The sequence below is a fragment of the Pinus tabuliformis genome, chromosome J, assembly GCF_031772625.1.
Source record: "Pinus tabuliformis cultivar Carrire ecotype Pingquan chromosome J, CPIR1, whole genome shotgun sequence".
NCBI lineage: Eukaryota > Viridiplantae > Streptophyta > Pinopsida > Pinales > Pinaceae > Pinus > Pinus tabuliformis.
This window is the reverse complement of record NC_142295.1, coordinates 852,716,584-852,733,721: the sequence shown is the minus strand read 5'-3', so window position 1 is coordinate 852,733,721 and position 17,138 is coordinate 852,716,584.

Below are 17,138 nucleotides of genomic sequence, written 5' to 3'. Positions count from 1 at the left end.
AACTTCTTTTCTTATTATTTATGGTGTCTTTTTACCTAAAATATTCACTATATTTTAAATACTATGGTTACAAAGAACTATGGGCAATCATTATGAAAAAAACTTGAGAGATATTTAAATGGTAAAAGTTAATTGGAAAATTAGAATTTAATTTTGCTTTCTTACACCTCTCAAATACTATGGGCTTATATCATGGTTTACTAAAACCATGAGCTTGTTAACTACCAACAATAAAAAAAAAGGATATTAACCTTTGCAATATTCTAGACATCCAACAAGATCTCTAGATTTATAAATAAGAATGGGTTTGACTGAAACATGTCAAATTCTATCCAATTTCTTAAATTAGCAACATTCACCAAAAAACCCTAAAAAACTTGTCCTTTGGAAATTGTACATAACTTCATTTCCTTCGCTCCATTTTTAATGATTTATTTTTGGAATTAGGAATTTTTTAGAGGAATCCAATTATTTGATTTTATACTCCAAATTATGCAGAGAAAACTTAAGAAATCCACCTAATTGTTGTTAGAGTGTTAGTCCTTAGACAATCACAAAGTCCAAGAATACACTTGTAATTCTTAGCATGACTAGGTGTCATGATGATATATTGATGGGTTATCACATGATATAGATAATATAATTTGGATGATCTAAAATGATCATTGATGTATTCAAAATATAGATTTTGAGATCAATAGAATATAAAATGTCCAAAAAAAATGGAGAAGTTAAAAGTATTTAGTGTGAATATGTTTGTGCTTTAATAACATGGAAGAAGTTTCACATATAATGACAACATATGGACATTTAAAAAAAAATAACCTTTTAAGTGACATTATTAATATAAATCAAAATGGTGTGACTATAATTTTGAAAGTCCACCACATAAAATTGTAAAGTATTTATGGTATAAATTTTAAAATCCACACATGTGTAGTAGTTATAAGGATAAATTGATATATGTAATAAAAGTGAAGTGTAAAATACAAGGAATATAATATTTTATTAAAAGTGAAGCTGTAAGGGTTAATGAGATTTGAAAATTATAAGGATTGATGTAATGTTTCTAAGTCGTGAATTTTTTAAAAGTCCATAATGTTGCTATTAATTCTTTTAGGAGCATTCCCTTTTCAACCAATTTGTTTCACATAAAACTTGACACTTCCATAGTGAATTCACTTGTTGCAATGCATGTCATAGTATTATAAGTGAAATAAATTCATACTACCATTTTTTTGTATATTTTGATGCAACTAAAGTGATGCATTTGTGCACTCAAGCCAAAGTAGAAGACTATGCATTTGAGAAAAAATGAAAGAAAATGCAAGAGCATGAGAATTATGGTAATTTTATGCATTATAGTGCACCTAAACCAAAGACTAGAATTTTTGTTACAATACCAAAGCAGAACATTATTTCTCTAACACAAAAGGAGCATTAATGCTCAAGATCAAATTGGAACATCCATGCACCAAAAGTATTCATCTCAAAGAAATTGCATGAACATCCAAGAACATGACAATTACAATTGCCCATTGTACTAAAATGCATCCATAGCAAAGTTAAGGATTACTTCTCTATGATTTCTCGAATGCTTTGTTGGTAAAGTGGACAAATGGTGTAATACGAAGAACTTGGAGCACCAATATTTTTTTAGGTTATTTTCATGGAGGATTGTTTTGCCTATATGAGCTTGGAGGACTCTTGTATTTTTTTTGGTTTTGAAATTATAATTTGCATCGGTCATGAAGCATTAGTGCACCTATATTTATATAGAGTAATTGTGCACTAAGACCAATGTTGAAAACTAGAGTAGTTTTGGGATTAATTATGCTCTAAGACCAATGTTGAACACTAATGTCTTTTTGGCATTGTTTCTCCTCTGGTTTGCATGGATCATATAACATCTATGCACAAATTAAGAGGGATTATTGATATGTGAAAACCAAAATGAAGCACCAATGTAATTTTTAAGATGTTTACTCTCCATTATGCATTGCATAGAGAATTAGTGTGAAAATAAATTTGGGGAAATGATGTGCTAAGATCAAAGTGGAGAACTAATGAATTTTTTGGTTTTTGTCACCATAATTTACATGGGTCATGAACTACTAGTTAGCCAATTTTAATTTGTGCACTCAGTCCCAAATTATGGAAACACCTCTTCATGTTGTGATGAGTCCTAGTTTTACAACAAGAATGCTAAAAACTCCTAGGTCTCCCAACATGAACTTACCAATAAATCATATGCTTGTACAAACTTAAGAGGTGAGGGTCCTATATGCATAATAACCAAGATTTTACCTAAGCTGCTCTAAAGCAATGAATTGAACTGAGATTTGGAGAGACCATTTTGCAAAGTTCCAAAAAGGAAAACTATTGAACCTAACTTTGCAAGAAAAGAGATCATCCAAGCATTACTTGTCCTAGTGCATGAAAGAAACACTAATCTATTTTCATGGAAGGGAATGTTGGAAAGTAAATCCTAAACTATTTTGCAGAAGGTAAATAATAGGAAAGTAACCATAAGCGAGTCATAAATGCCATGAAAGTGACTCTAATATATATTGCATGAAATAAAATATATGCTAGTGCAATAAAATAAAATTATATTCTATTTTCAAACAACAATCAAATGCTCAAAAGTGATAAAGTTAAACCATTTTTATGCTACTTAACTCATAACCAAAACAATTTACCCTAGTTGCAAAATGGATAATGGAGGGGAGTTCACATCTAAAGAATTTCATCACTTCTGTGAGGAACACAAAATAAAAAGACAATTCTCAGTAGCCAGAACACCACAACAAAATGGGGCCGTAAAAAAGAAGAATAGAAAAATAGAAGAAATGGCTAGAACTATGTTGAATGGTTCAAAATTAAGTGACATATTTTGGGTCTAGGTAGTAGACATAACAATGTGCATTCTAAACAGAGGGTTTCCAAGAATTTGTATGAAATATGGTAGGGGAGATCAATAAATCTCTAGCATTTCAAAGTCTTTGGAAGAAAATTATACATTGAAAGGGAGGACAAGTAGATTGAAAAATTTGACTCTCAAGTAGATCCTAAAATATGGTATTAAAAGAATCATCCTTCAGATCAAATCATTGGGGACATAAATGTAGGTATAGGAATGAGAAGAGATCTACAAATACACATGCCAGAACAAGAACATCTTGTGCTCCTATCCACATTTGAGCCTAGAAACTTTTAAGAAGCTATTTATGATGAGCATTAGATAATATCTATGAATGAATAATTGGATCAGATTGAAAATAATGACACATGGAAATTGGTTCCACAATCAAAGGACAAAAATGTCATTGGCAAAACATTGGTTTTTAGGAAAAAGCTGAATGAGGATGTATAGGTCACCAAGAACAAGGAAAGATTGGTTTGTAAATGGTATGCACAGGTTGAAGGAATAGATTTCGAAGAGACATTTGCACCTGTCACCAAGATGGAAGCCATATAGATGTTCTTGGCCTATTCTTGTTTAATAAGGATCAATGTGTATTAAATGAACATAAAGCCAACATTCTTGAATAGAGAATTGGAAGGAGAGGTCTACATAGAACAACTTTAAGGATTTATGCTCACTAGAAAGAAGGATTATGTTTGTAGGGTAAATAAGGCTTTATATGTTATCAAACAAGTTCCTACATCTTGGTATGCCCATATAGAAATGTACTTCTAAATACAAGGGTTCAAAAGAGGAAATGTTGATAGCAACCTATATGTAAAGTTTGAACAACAAAAATTGACTATAATTAAAGTCTATGTGGATGACATCTTTGGAAGCAATGGTGACATAATAAGAAAGAAGTTTGAAAAATATATGTAGAGTGAGTTTGAAATGTCATTTCTTGGTGAGTTAACTTTCTTTGTGGGAATCTAGATATCCTAAGAATACATTGACATATTCATTTGTCAAACCAAGTACATTAAAGAAATGTTGAAGAGGTTTTAGATGGAAGGCAACAAACCCATTAGCACTTTGATGGTGACTAGTTGCAAGTTAAGCATTGATGATATATCCAAGGATGTAGACCAAAGAATGAATGGATTAATGATTGTCAATCTACTATACATGAAAAATTCAAGGCTAGATGTAATGCAGGTTGTTGGACAAGTAGCATGTTTCCAAAAAACACCAAAGGAATCCCATGTTGTTGCAATAAACAAGATTCTTTGATACCTCAAAGGAATGCAAAAATTTAGACTATGGTATCCAAAAGGAAATGACCAAACTATAAAAGCTTATACATATGTAGATTGGGCAGGCAGTGTTGAAGATCGTAAGAGCACTAGTGGAGAAACGTTACACCTAGGTAATTGTCTCATATCATGGTTGATCAAGAAGCGGTCTTCAGTCTCCTTGTGCATAGCAAAAGCAAAATACATTGCAACAGTAGCATGCTGTACTCAGGTCCTCTAGATGAAGAAAATGTTACAATATCTCCCACTGAAGTTTAATTAGCCTATTCCAATGTTCTGTGCCAATAATAGTAACATATGCCTCTCCAACAATCCTATCATGTACTAGAAAAAAACACATTCCTATTAAATATCATTTTCTACAGGAACATGCTACAAAGAATAATATCAAGGTGGAGTACATTGAAACTAGGGAGTAGATAGTCAACATCTTCACCAAACCTCTACCTAGAGAGACTTATAATTATCTTTGGAAGAAGCTTGGAATTCTACCAAGTTCACATTAATATGCATTCCATCAAGTGAAGCATACAGGGGGGAGCAAAGTCATGTTATAGGAAAGGAGATGCAGAGAAATTGTTAGGGGGAGCCACCCTTACCATTGATGTCAAAGGGGGAGATAAAATAGCTTAGGGAGATCAAAGGCATGGATTCAGGGGGAGAAGTGATAGTAAGGGGAGTACACTTGTTGCCATCAATGAAAAATGGGGAGAATATTGAAATTTGGTTGTCATTTTTGTCAACCCAAGTAGTATCAGAAGACTCCCAACCTCTGATGACAAATATGATAAGGAAATTTAAGGTATTTATGGTGAAAGTCACCTTTATTAGATTGTCCTCATTATTCCAATTATGATGGTATGTGGCACGTTGTTGGAAATACTGGGGGGAGGTGAATTCATATTTCTTTTACAATTGTTACTTTACTAGTGAAGATCACTTAGATAAAACAAAAAATGAACAATATGGAATAAACAATTTTATTAATCAGAAATATTGAGGACTCCAATCCTCTTCTTTACAATAAATCAAGTACAATAATCTTTAGGGCTCCAAACCTGGATGAAGATACCAATCTTCAATCCACTAGGCTCCAACCTATACTTTTCCAAGCACCAACTTGGACTTCGCGAGGCTCCAACCATATCTTCCACAAGGCCCCAACCTTATCTTCTTGAGGACTCCTATCCTATAGGGCTCCAACCCTTAGATGAAGACACCAATCTTCAATTTTCTAGGCTCCAACTTGGTGTTTGCGAGCCTCCAACTTCTAGGGCTCCAACCCTATTTTTCACAAGGCTGCAAACTTGTCTTTATGAAGCACCAACCCACTACTTCAATTATTCAATTATGAGTACAAGTAGTTCTTCAAGGCTTCCCAAATTCTTCTGCAACAAGCCCTCAAATAATCTTCAAGACACCTTGTTGATCAATGACATATTTTAGTAAGTGTCACTAATACCAAGGAAAATTTTAAGGATGGAAATGTATTTTAAAGTTTAGAAACCTTGGAGAATATCACTAATACACAATATGCAATTTGTAAAATGTTTGGCAATGCTTTTGTAAAAGTATTCAAATATCTAATAATTTTATATAGTCTCTATATATATTTTTGGCATTTTCAAGGTAAACAATTCTATACTATAAAATTTGGGCAATTTTTTTTTTTTGAAAAAGTGGAAATTAACAAATCCTTTTTTTTGAAAAAGCATGGAAAATTAGCCCACTTACGAATATTAGCCCCTAAAATTTTCCCTAACTAATACCCTTCATGATATTGCTTTCTTCAAAATTAATTCATGAGGGCTTCAATCATATATCATGGCCTCGAAGAATGATTCTTGATAAGATTTTATTCTTCTAGTTTTCTTCACTAAGATGTTTCAAACTTGATCTTCAAAATAGTCTTCAACAAGCTGCCCAAAACTTCTTCATATTTTCTTGAAAAAACTCCTTCAACATAACTTCTATACACCTTCAAAACATACTTAATTCTTGATCCAAGTCTGTTCTATGAGATATTATTCGAATATCTTCAAGTCAACAATTTTCCAAAGATTTTTTCCAATGACTGCACAAGGATATTGACTAATTCCAAAGTATTTTCAAGGAGACCTCAATCAAAAACAAATTCTGCAATAATATTGCTTCAAATGCAATATTAAGCCTGCTCCAAAAGATCCTGAATGCTTTCAAGGTATGTCTTCAAATGATTCAATGTATTCTCTATTGGACGACTTCAAGGAGTTGCAATAAGTCTTCAAGGCTAGTAGCAAGTCTTCCAAAAGTTTGCAAAGTTGGTTGTAGATCAGATCCAAACACACTCCAATGTAATTGGTACAAGTCTGCTACCTCTTCTGCAAAATCTTAATACTTACAAGTCCAAGTGTATATTTGTTCAACATACACAATCACAACTAGAGAAATAACAACATAGATTTTGAAGGAACAATGAACATGTTATATGTAGCTCATAAATTCTTGTCTCCACTTTACTTTTTGGTATAGATATCTCAAATTAAACCCAAAAGTAGATTCAACTTTTGTAGGTGAAAAGCCATAAATATTGTTAGGTCCCTAGAATACTAGTGTATTCCCTTATTATTATTGTAATTATAGCCCCTTATTATTATTTTGTGCCCATTTTGTCTCGATATTGTTATTATTGTGCCCACTATTGTTATTTTTGTGCCCTTAGATTATTATTGTTATGTCGGCTTTGATTATATTGTAACCCCTTGGACTCCTATATATAGAAAGGAGGTTTTTTCATTTGAATCATCCAAGAATTATTTATTTTTGTAATGAAAAGGAGGTTTCCCCCTCAAAGAGGCTGAATTTGAAGTCATTGATCTATCGTTTCTTCTATTTTTTCAGTTAGTTGCATAACATTTGGTATCAAAGCTTTGGATTCTAGGGTTTCGTTGCTCTAAACAGGTCATCATGGAAATTTCACTATAACGTTTTTTCTACGATGTTTCAGATGCTGAAATTAAAACCCATTTGTTCCCAAATTGTGATAAACCTTGAGTTAAAATTTCAGATTTTGTCTCACTATATTTTCTGTGATATGATCCAAGGAAGTTAGGGCTTTTACAGGTTCCTCAATTACATATCAAACAAGTGAGCTTTGAAAAATTGTCATAGCTTTCTCTTTGAGTATAAGATTGAAATTTAGTAAGTAGTTACAGAAAGAATTCAAACTGTAGTTTTCTTCATATCATTTTCAGTTCCTAAGGTAGAAACTGTGACACATGGCACTTCATACAAGTTAGCTTTCCTAAACTAGTCTATAATCCAGTCATCATGGGAGATTTTGCATAACTCTTTCTTGGAGAATCAAATATTCATTAGGCTTATGGGGTTGGAAAGAGGACTCATAGGGGTACTACAGGATGCAATTTTAGACCTTGGGGATCCAAAATTACAAATATACAATAGATTCAATATCGAGCTCCTCCAAAGCAGAAAAAAGTTGTGTAGTCTTTTTAAGATTTGCATAAAGTTTTGTTTGAAAAATTAGTGTGAAGTAATTAAAAGGGAATGGTGAAGAAAATTATCATTAATTGATGCCCCAAAGAAAGAAAATGGAAACACCTAGTAATCAAATTGGAATCTCTACTATGACTCATGAAGAAGAGGAAGAAATGCAACTTGATATTTGAACATTACGAGACCAAGTGCAACAAATTTCAGTCTCACAAAAAGTAAGAGAAGCTAAGATGGATGCTAAGATGGATGGCATGGAAGTTAAGATGGATGGTATGAAAGACAACATTGAATATTTGAAGAAATACATGGAAGGTTTGAAGGGGGGTTTGAAAAAGTTGCTACAATAAATGATTCCTAATGGAGAAAAAGTAGTAGAGGAAACTCATGATGAGAACAAAAGAAATGTTAATCATGATTTCATAGACTGTAACATTTGATTGAAGACCCACCATATTCCAAAGATCGATATGAGGAATTTTGATGGCAAGGATCCTGTAACATGAATACTATATATGGAGCAATATTTTGATGTCCACAATGTCGAAAACACACAAAAGGTACGCATTGCAACTTTATATTTATAATCCAATCAGTTTGTATGGTATCGATGACTTTTTTCTCGTAAAAAAATTGTCACTTGGTCAATTTTTATGGATGAAATGATAACACATTATGAGGAACCAAAAATCAACACCTTCTTTATCCAATTGATAAATCTCAAACAAAAGGGTTCAATGGTGGAGCACATTGAGGACTTCCAAAGATTGAATATAACGGTAAAATATATTCCAGAGGAGCATAGGATTGATGTGCTCATAGGGACTTTAAAGGATAACATCCATGAGGTTCACCTTTGGGAACCTGATTCATTGAAGAAGGTATTCAGGATGGGAAGAAAAATTGAAATCAAAATTATTGAAACAAGGAAGCCTACCACTCACAACTATAAATATGGAAGTGTTTCTGCCCCTAGCCTTCCACAATCGACAAGGTTGACACCACAACAATGGGAAGAAAAAAGAGCAAAAGGGATTTGTTACATTTGCGATAGCAAATACAGTAAAGGTCATAAGTGTGGTGAGAAGAAATTATTTGACATAGATCGTGAAGAGGAGGATGAAAAGGAACAAGAAAAGTCAAAAGAAGAGGATATACACTAGGAACCAACCCTAGAGAAAGAAGAAATGAATCCGACCATATCTTGTAATGCATTGGTAGGAATTACCACTTCTCAAACCCTCATGATAGAAGAACATATTAAGAAGAAAAATGTAATAGTATTGATTGATTCAGGTCATACCCATAATTTTATTCATTGTAAGATAGCCAAGGAATTGAATTGCTTCCTATATCCAACACCAGAGTGCCAAGTGATGGTTAAAAATGGAGGAACCATAAATTTCTCTAGAAATTTCCATAATATAAGGCTATCCATGGGAGAATATGAATTGAATATTCCAATGCTTTCCATTCCAATTGGTGGTGCCGATGTTGTACTAGGAGTCCAATGGCTACAATCTTTCAGTACAATAGTTTTTAATTTTCAAGAACATTTCTTGAATTTCTTTTTGGAAGAAAGGAATTTGAATTAAGGGGTATCATGAGGAAACCAAGAAAGATAATCAGATCTAACAACATGACAAATCTTCTAAAGAAAGAAAAAAGGGGCATAATTGCACAATTATGTTCACTAGAGGTTCCCACATCGAAATCAACTATTTCTCCAAATATCCAAAACGTTTTGGAAAATAATTCCAAGGTATTTGTGACTCCCAAAGGCCTCCCACCTATTCATGATCATGATCATGCTATTCATTTGATTCCAGGAAGTGTTCCTCCAAACATTAGGCCTTACAGATATCCATATGCTCAAAAGAGTGCAATTGAACGTATGGTTGCAGAAATGCTAAAGACTGGTATAATTCAACCTAGTCAAAGTTCTTTCTCTGCTCCAGTAGTATTGGTGCACAAGAAGGATGGATCATGGTGCATGTTTCCAGATTATAGGGAGCTCAACAAGATTACTATTAAAGATAACTTTCCCATTCATGTCATTAATGAATTATTGGATGAATTACATGGAGCAATTTACTTCAACAAGTTGGATCTTCATTCAGGATATCATCAAATCATAATGAAGACTGAAGACATTCCAAAAACAACATTTAGAACTCATGAGGTTCATTATGAATTTTTGGTTATGCATTTTGGCCTTACCAATGCACCTTCTACATTTCAAGGTTTGATGAGTTCCATTTTCAAACCCTTCCTTAGAAAATTTGTGTTAGTACTTTTTAATGATATACTAATCTAAAACAAGTCTTGGAAGGATCATGTTCAACATGTTGACAGGGTGCTCAAACTATTGGATGAGAAACAATTATATGCAAAAACGTCCAAATGTTTCTTTGGAGTACAAGAGGTGGAATATTTGTGTCATATTGTATCTCATGAAGGTGTTAAGGTAGACCATAGAAAAATTAAATCCATTAAGGAATGGAAAATCCCCACATCCATAAAGCATCTGCGATGATTTCTCGGGTTGATAGGGCATTATATGTTTGTGAAGAATTATGGGAGAATAACAGCACCTCTAACAACATTACTTAAGAAAGATGTATTTTCTTGGACTCAAGAAGCAATGAAGTCCTTTGAACATATTAAATAAGCAATGTGGCAAGCATCGGTTTTAGCTATGCCAGACTTCACAAAAACCTTTATTGTGGAATGTGATGCCTGAGAAAATGGAATTAGTGTTTCTTTAATGTAAGAAGGAAGACCCATTTCTTTTGAAAGTTGTCTTATCAAAGGAAAGTATTTACACAAAGCTATTTATGAGAAGGAAATGTTGGCAATACTACATGCACATAACAAATGGCGACCTTACCTAATGGGACGACACTTCAAGGTAAAAACATATCATGATAGTCTTAAATACTTTTTAGAACAAAGATTATATTTAGAAGAGTAGAAAAAATGGTTTGCCAAGATGTTGGGCTATGACTTTGAAATCATATACAAAAAAGGGAAGAAAAATGTTGTTACAGATGCACTCTCAAGAAAGGATGAGGATGTGGAAGCATTATTTTGTGTCATTTCTATTATCCAACTAGATTGGATAAATGAAGTAAGGGATGAATGGAAGAATGACGAAGAAGTGTGGGCACTCATTCAAAAGTTGTAGCAAGATCGCAGTAAATTGATACATTTAGCTGGAAAAATGATTTCTTATGGTACAAAGATCTCTTATACCTCTGTAAGAATTCCCAACTCAAACAAAATATTCTTCTAGAATTGCACACCTCTCCCTTAGGAGGGCACTCAGGATTTCTAAAAACTTACCACAGGGTTAAGGAAGATTTTTTATGGGATGGCCTTAAATATGATACTCAAACGTTTGTGGTGGAATGTTTTTTTGTCAACAAAATAAAGTTGAGAAAATTAAGATCCCGGGTCTGTTACAACCTTTATCCATTCCAATTCAACATTGGAAGGAGGTTTCAATGAATTTTATCATAGGTTTACCCAAGTGCGAAGGAAAGAGTGTCGTCATGGTGGTAGTTGATAGACTTACCAAGTATGCACACTTTTATGCATTATCTTATCCATTTAAATCCAATACAGTTGCTACTGCATTTATGGAAACAATTCAAATGCTACATGGAAACCCAAATATTACTGTAAGTGACAGAGATCCTGTTTTCACTCAAAATGTTTGGACAAAATTATTTTCTTGTCTGGGTACTCACTTAACTCATATCTCATTTTATCATCCCTAATTTGATGGGAAAACTGAGATAGCGAACAAATGTTTGGAAGGATATCTTTGTTGTTATGTATCTGATAAACAAGCACAATGGGTCAAGTGGTTTCCTTTGGCTAAATGGTGGTATAACAGTTCCTTCCATACTGCAGAAAAAATGACCCCATTTATGGCACTTTATGGATATCATCCACTGTCCATCACATCATATTTAAGAGAAAATTATAAGGTTCAGGCAATGGAAGATCACATCGATCATCAACAACAAGTTCTCCAACTCTTAAAGGATAACCTCACTTTGGCACATAATAGAATGAAACAACAGGCAGATCAACGTCACAACGAAAGAAGTTTTGATGTAGGTGACTGGGTATTTCTACGACTACAACCATACTAATAAATGTCCCTCACGCAAGCTAAGAAGGATAATAAATTATCACCAAAGTATTATGGTTCGTATAAAGTGTTACAAAATATTTGTACTATGGCATACAAATTGGAGCTTCATGCATCTTCCTGAGTACACCCAGTTTTCCATGTGTCATCCTTAAAAAGGGTTATAGGTGACAAGATCCTAGTTTAAACAATATTTCCAAAACTTGATGATGAAGAAAAAATCATATTGCAACTTGAAGCAATAAAAAAAACAAGAAATCGATAGCTACGAAGTTGATCAATTTTAGATTATCTCATCAAGTGCAAGAACTTACCTGTTGAAGATTCCACATGGGAATATACAAAAGCATCCAGAACTACTCAAGTGTTGATGACAACACTTTTTTGAAGGAGAGGGGCATGTTAGGTCCCTATAATACTAGTGTATTCCCTTATTATTATTGTCATTATAACCCCTTATTATTATTGTTGTGCCCATGTTTTCCCCATATTGTTATCATTGTGCCCCATAGAAGCCCACTACTGTTATTGTTGTGTCCCTACATGATTATTGTTATGTCAGCTCTGATTATATTGTGACCCCTTAGACTCCTATGGAGGTTTTGTCATTTGAATCATCCAAGAACTATTCATTTGTGTAATGAAAAGGAGGTTTCCCCCTCAAAGAGGTTGATTTTGAAGTTGTTGATCTATCTTTTTTTCTATTTTCTGAGTTGGTTGCATAGCAAATATAGAAGAGAGTATATCCTCTTTATTGAGTGTTTGGAAATTAGGAATAGTGGCAAGTGCCCTTTTTTAACGCAACTCTAATACTGAATATGAAATCCCATGATATGCCTTCACCCAAGCTTAGTTATAACTCATCCCCACTGGTGGAAATATGATCCCAGCAAAAGGAACACTTGGCCAACACCAAGATGATGGGATTCACTACCTCTTAAGAAGTTCACATCCCAACTATTTTATTGTGATTCTGTAGCCCCAAGAAGGAGCCTTCAAGTATCTTCAATAAGATGTCACAGTAAGTCTAAGTTCTAGGTACTCACGATCCAAATTTTTGATACCTTTTTTAGCATTCTAGAGCAGTAGATGAAGTTTTATTCAATGAGATGTTTGTTCTTGATTTCTACAGGTAAAAATAAAAAATATGAATATGCACACCAGATGTACCATGAAAATATACAGGTGTTCTTTCTATGCAATAAGGTGGAGGTCTATTACTTTTTCACCGAAACTTCTTTTCTATAGAACCTTCACTTTTTCACTAAAAGCTATAGGAAGTAAGCTATGAATTATAAACTTGTCTTGTGTCCTTCTCCATGGTTCATGATTTGTGAACTAATGTGTGTTCTACTTGATCTTCAATGAACTACCTTGTCCAAAAATGAGTTTATTATCATCATATTTATATCATTTTTGGAGGATGAGACACAATTGTTTAGGGAGAATTCGGCAGGAATGTCATGTCCTTTTTGTTTTGGTAGCCGACCTGAAGTGGATTAATTTTTACTTTATTTTATTTAATATGAATAGTCAAGACTTATAGGAGTCAATTTTAATTTTTAAATGAACTGTGACCAACATTTAGTGGGGAGATATTATTTAACAAATTTTTTATTGGTCTTCCATGAGATGTATCATACATGCATTACATTTGTCCTCCATGTGAAATATGGATAATATAAGAACTATGCAAAAGACTTGTCTTCCACGTGAGTTTTGTATCTCATCAAAAGACTTGTATTACATGTAGAAGACCTTTTTTGCCATTTTATCCCATCTGCCATGTACATGCTGCAATTATACATTGTCTACCATGTATAGCCATAGGGAACATGTATGCCATTAAACAAAGTAATTTTATGTATATGGTAATGGTATAGGTATATTATTTTTGTGTAGGTGTTTAGGAATTAAGATTTTAGAACTAATGTTTAGGATTTATAAAAACAAGTAGATATTAATAATTAGGGTTTCGATAGGTCTTCTTCAATAATTAGGGTTAGGGTTTTACATGAAGGGTTTTACTATATTGTAATTTGATTGTAATTAATTTATGGATTATGGCTTCACTTGGGGCTTAGGGTTTAGTAATTTAGGGTTTTAGGGTGATGAATTACATTGATAGCTAGGGTTTTGCATTTGGAAAGGAAAATTAGGAATTTTAGGGCTAGATTGAATTAGGGAATCATCAACAATGCCATATTGACATCAATGACAACTTTGACCAATACACATCACAAGGGTCCTCATGATTTAGGAGATATGCTTGATTGAAAATGTAGCCTCCGTATTCTGGTTGAAGTCCCCAAAAGGAGATGATGTGGCAGGCTATCATTGAAGAGTCAATTTTTAAATATTTAATGGTCAAGTGATTCTGGGTTTTGACTCCTTGGTCAAAGTTGATTTCAAAGGGAAATATTTTTTGAAATATTTAATTTAAATGCTTCCCTACAATCCTTACAAGTCAACCTCGTTGTATAAGGGGTTTTTGGCTAAAATTAAATTAAAATTTGAAATTCAATTTCCCTCCAAAATTTCAACTCAACCAACTCTCTAGAAGACACCTTGGCTCCTATTTATAGATGACATATAGCCCTCATTTGGTGTGCGAAATCAATCAAATATGTGATATTATATTTTGCAGTTTTGAGTCCATTGAGTAGTCATGCATATCTTCTAAAGGAGGCCCATTTTTTCTGTGCACAAAGGACTTGTTTACTTTTGGTTTTTGTTGTTGGTTTAGCTAGGGTTTTGGCCCTCCAAGGGCACAAATCTTATTGGGTGTGGAGCATGATTATCTTCTTTATTCAGAGGTATCATCCCATTTGACCCCAATTCCTAACAGGGTAGCAATGCTTCCTATTTAATCATTGTGAGGGGAATCCTAGGGGGGGCATTGACGATTTTATGAGCCCCCCCTAGTGGGGTTTTGGGGGCAACGCCCCTAAAACTAAAAATAGATAATAAAAAATTGCCTTGTAAAATATTGTAATTTAATAGTCAATCTGAGCCGTTTATTAGGTTGATGATCTGATGGTAAAAGTTATGTTTAATTTAGGTTTTTTTTACCTAGAAGGAAAACCCTCACTATATATGAGGGAATTGTATTGTGACTGTGTAGATGGGTGTATTCTGAGCGAGAAAGAGAGAGAAGGCTATGTGAGAGAGAAGAGGAAATTAGAACGGATTTTCCGTAGGTTGTATCTCTTCATTTTTATACATAATATAAAGGAAGGAATGCCTGTTTCTCTATGGACGTATCCTAAACTCGATGAACCATGTATATCTATGTCTCTCTTGTTTTCTACATTTTCTATGTTTGTGTTTGTGCAATATTTTATGTGTACCTTTGCTCTATAATATATAGTTTTCTAAAAAATATATGGTGCAATATTGGACCAAATTATTGTTGCATACCCTAAAGAAATTTTTGATCCTTCAAAAATCACCTGAATGATGGAATCTAGGGCATTTTTTTAAGATCTAAAGTAGTGCGAGTTCCTTTTTCTATTTTCATCTTACTTTAAGGGATTCACTAGCTTACTGTGGCCATTCAACCCCTCGTTTTGTTATGAAGTAGACCTGTAATGATACTTGAGACCCCTTTATAATTCATCTAAAGTAATTAGAATGTCACAAAACTAATTTCTTGTGGAGAATATTTGGCGCTATAATAGGGAAATTTTATGGTCTTGTCAAGATAAGTTTGTGGAATTTTTAGATGGGGTTTGAGGTTTTATCATTGCAGACCTGGTGTTTTTCAAAGGCTCATCACACATAAATTTTGTGAGATAAATTTAGTAGAAAGCAAGCAAACCTTGAGGCTCCCCAATTTTGGCTCTAAATGAATATTGTGCATAAATATTGAAAATTATTTCACTGGAGATAATAAGGTATGTTCAAATATATCTAGGCCTTGATCTGAACAAGACCTCTCTATGGTATAAAAGTATTCAATTACTCACCTATCACCTAATCAGACAATCATGACAAATTTTTGAGGCATATTATGAATGATTTCTGAGGTCTAGTTTTAGGGATCATTTGAAGCTTCTTGTTTATAATTTTTCTGGTCATTTTCACGATTTTCTATGGTTGACCCATGCTTTAACCAATGCAATGATCTTTCATACTAAAGTATTTTATCAATTTGATGTATTATTGAACATATGAGTCTATTCTGAAGTCTACTTCTATAACATTGATCCTTCATTGAGCATCATCATTGGTTACAAAAACAATTCTATGGTATAGCAGATCAAAATCTATAACCCTAGGCACCTCACTCTTAAGGAAGAACTGTGAAAAAACTTTGTGACCTGGTTATTAAGGCTAATAATGCGTTTGTGAGGTAGTTGACCTATGACTACTTGTAAAGGATGATAGTGGCATTAAGCATCAATAGTATAACATCTTATTGAAGTGTAATCTTAGTAGTAGAGGCATCAAATAAAGTTAGCATGCATCAAACATAGTTGGGAGGAATTAAACATAGGATAGCTAAAGAAGGCATACTCAAGTAGTTAGTGAGTGATTGGGGATTGCAGTTTAAATGGTATGTCGATATTTACTTATCAATAAGAATAGCTTGAAAGAAGTTGATATTTATTGAATGTTTGAAGAAAGAATTTTGTAATTGGGTCATTTTCCCTAGTACGGGTGCCCACAATTGTTTATTTTATTATCATCTTTTAGTGTAGTTGGGTGGTGCAAGGAAAGAGAGTGAAGTCTCCTTTAGGTTGAAGCATAAAAACACTTTAGGGTGGTAGGTTGGTGCTACAAAAAATTAGATATTGTAAGGTGTTGGAGCATCCTATGAGTTGTAAATGATAAAACTAGGGCATTGGAGAATCATTCCAATCGAAATTGGTAAATTAGGGTGTAGGAGCATCCTTTCAGGAGTTTGAGCTTCTTGATCAAATGAATTCTTTTATAGAGTAATAGGGATTTGGGGCTTCCCTTTTTTAGTTAGAGTTGAAGCATATTTTGTACTCATTAAAAATGATTAGAAAAATATTCAATGTTTTTTCTCGTGGAAGGGTTTCCACCTAAAAATCTTGTGTGCATTATTTTCATGATGTGTTGATGTTTTATTTTTAATTCTCTAAAAGTTTAATATTTTACTAATTGATAAGAAATAATGATTCACCCCTTCTCATTATTTCCAACATAATTTTCAGAGTTTCCTCTGAAAAGGTTGCATATAAAAACACCTTTATAGACACTAGTAGTCAAATTATTTTGTGGAATTGATGGT